Here is a 2,358-nt window from a genome sequence, read left to right as displayed (position 1 = left end):
CAGCCTCTGTGACCCCTGCTCCCCACTCGCCCTGCAGCCCTTGCACCCCCACACCCCTACAGCCTCTGTGACCCCTGCTCCCCACTCGCCCTGCAGCCCCTGCACCCCCCTTGCCCTGCAGCCTCTGAGATCCCTGCTCCCCACTCGCTCTGCAGCCCCTGCACCCCCCCACCCCTGCAGCCTCTGTGACCCCTGCTCCCCACTCGCCCTGCAGCCCCTGCACCCCCCCGCCCCTGCAGCCTCTGCACCGCCCCGCCTGCCCTGCCCCTGTGCCCCCCTGCCCTTGCAGCGTCTATGCCCCTGCCTGCCCTGCTCCTCCTCGCCCTGCAGCCTCTGCACCCCCCCACCTGCCTTCTTCCCCAGCTCACCCGGCAGCCTCTGCCTGGCGGGGTCTTCAGACGCTCAGCGGCGACCGGGGCGGCGCAGGTCCCTGCAGCCCCGGCCACAGCCTCCTTCCTGCCACTGCCGAGCATGTTCCCCAGGCTGTTGTCCCCACCGGAAACAGCTCCTGCGGCGCCGGGTTCCGAGCCGCGCGGGGCAATGGGGCCACCGGAAGGGTCCCCCAGTGGCCGGGGGGTCCCCGCCCGCGAGGGAAGGCCGAGCCCCCCCTGCGCCCCTCCCGGGCTCGCTACAATGTAACCGGGGCGGCTGGGCTGCGCTGCGGACCCGGCGGATCGTGCTGGGGCCGGGCGGACCCTGGCTTATGCCTCCCTATTTCCCCGGACATGTCAGGCTTTTTGGAAATTCCCCCAGGACGGGGATTTGAGCACCAAAAAGCCGGACATGTCTGGGGAAATCCGGACGTATGGTAACCCTAAGAAACACAGGCCCAGCCCGTGGTCTGACCAGACATGCCCACACCTGGAGTGCATGAAGAAGTGGGTTTTTTACCCATGAAAGCTTATGCCCAAATAAATCTTTTAGTCTTTAAGGTGCCACTGGAAACCATTGTTTTTGTGGATACAGACTAACACGGCTACCCCCCTGATACTTCATCCCACATCTGGCAAACTCATGCTAGCATCTGGCTGTTTAAGGCCTTGCTTTTAGCTTATTGGTCACAGGCTCACAGCCTACGTGCAAAGGGTAGAATTGTCTTGGCCAGTGAAGCTCAATCCTTAGCAGACAGAGGCAAACGGACAGCGGAAGCACAAAAGTGAGAGGCAGGGGTGCCAGAACAGGGGGTACCAGGGGGCCATGGCCCCAACACTTTTAAAAATGGGAGGGTTTTGCCCTCCCACTTTTTAACGGCTGTAAGGGTGAGCGACGGTGGGAGGAGGTGGAGAGGAGTGAGCGGGGGCGGGGTGTTGGGGGAAGAGGCGACGCAGGGGTGGGGCCTCAGGGGAAGAGGCGGAGCGAGGGCAGGGGCTCAGGGAGAAGAGACAAGGGTGAGATCTTGGGGGGAAGGGGCAGGGCTTTGGGGGTAGTGGCAGCATGGGGGGGCAGGGCCATGGTTTGGGCGCTGGTGGGGCCCCCAGTTTTAGGGACCTTTGGTCACCCCTGGCAAAAGAAGAAGGAAAATAACCAGGAGGGAGGGGGTGTCAGCAGGAATCCATCTCTCATGCCATGTGGTGTTTAGCGGATTCAGCTGGAGCTGGTGGTGTCATGTGGCTCCCTCTCTGACCTGGCCTGGTCAGGACATCTCTGAGGATGAGGAGAACAAGGCCCAGTGGTGTCACGGTGGATCCTGGGGTCCCAGGAGACAGTGGGGGTGGCAACCATGCTGGTGAGGCTTGTTTCTTTCAGTCTCCCCATCCCAATGCTCCCATTTAGTGACCCCCCAGATACACAATATCCAGGTGGGGGGATGGGTCTAGTCCCATTCCCATTAATCACTCAAAGGCGCTCTGGGGATTTGAACTCTGGAGGGTGCCTCCCATTTCCGGACTCTCTCAGCTCATTGTCGTGACAGCCTGGGACTTCACCCAGAGCCCGGCCAAGCCCGGAGCCTCAGCCCAGCTCTTTTCCCTCCCTCAGTCCCGGCTGCCCGTCTATTGGTCTCCTGCTTCGCTGACTTTTGCAGTTTGTGTAACAGGCTAATTTGGCCTTTTGTCACCTTGGATGCACCGCACTGTGACATTGGGTCCCCACCCCACTCTCTGCAGCACAGCGCCCCCTACCGAGCCCCCCACTCCTATCCGTGCAGCCCGGCACTTTCTGCTAAATCTCAGTAACGCTCTCCCTGCAGAACAACCCATAATGAGCCCCCATCCCATACCTGGAGCACCGCAGCCTTTAATGATACTTGTAGCGACCACAGCTGAGATTTCTCTCCCCGGCCCTGTTAGTAACTACACACTGTGAGCGTTTCACTGCACAACCATTAACCCTAAAAGGTAAAATTCTGTCACAGAGCTC

Source organism: Terrapene carolina, unplaced genomic scaffold (genome assembly GCF_002925995.2).
Source record: "Terrapene carolina triunguis isolate 2854851 unplaced genomic scaffold, T_m_triunguis-2.0 Scaffold30129, whole genome shotgun sequence".
In the NCBI taxonomy this organism is placed as follows: domain Eukaryota; kingdom Metazoa; phylum Chordata; order Testudines; family Emydidae; genus Terrapene; species Terrapene triunguis.
Note: the sequence above shows the minus strand (reverse complement) of the source record.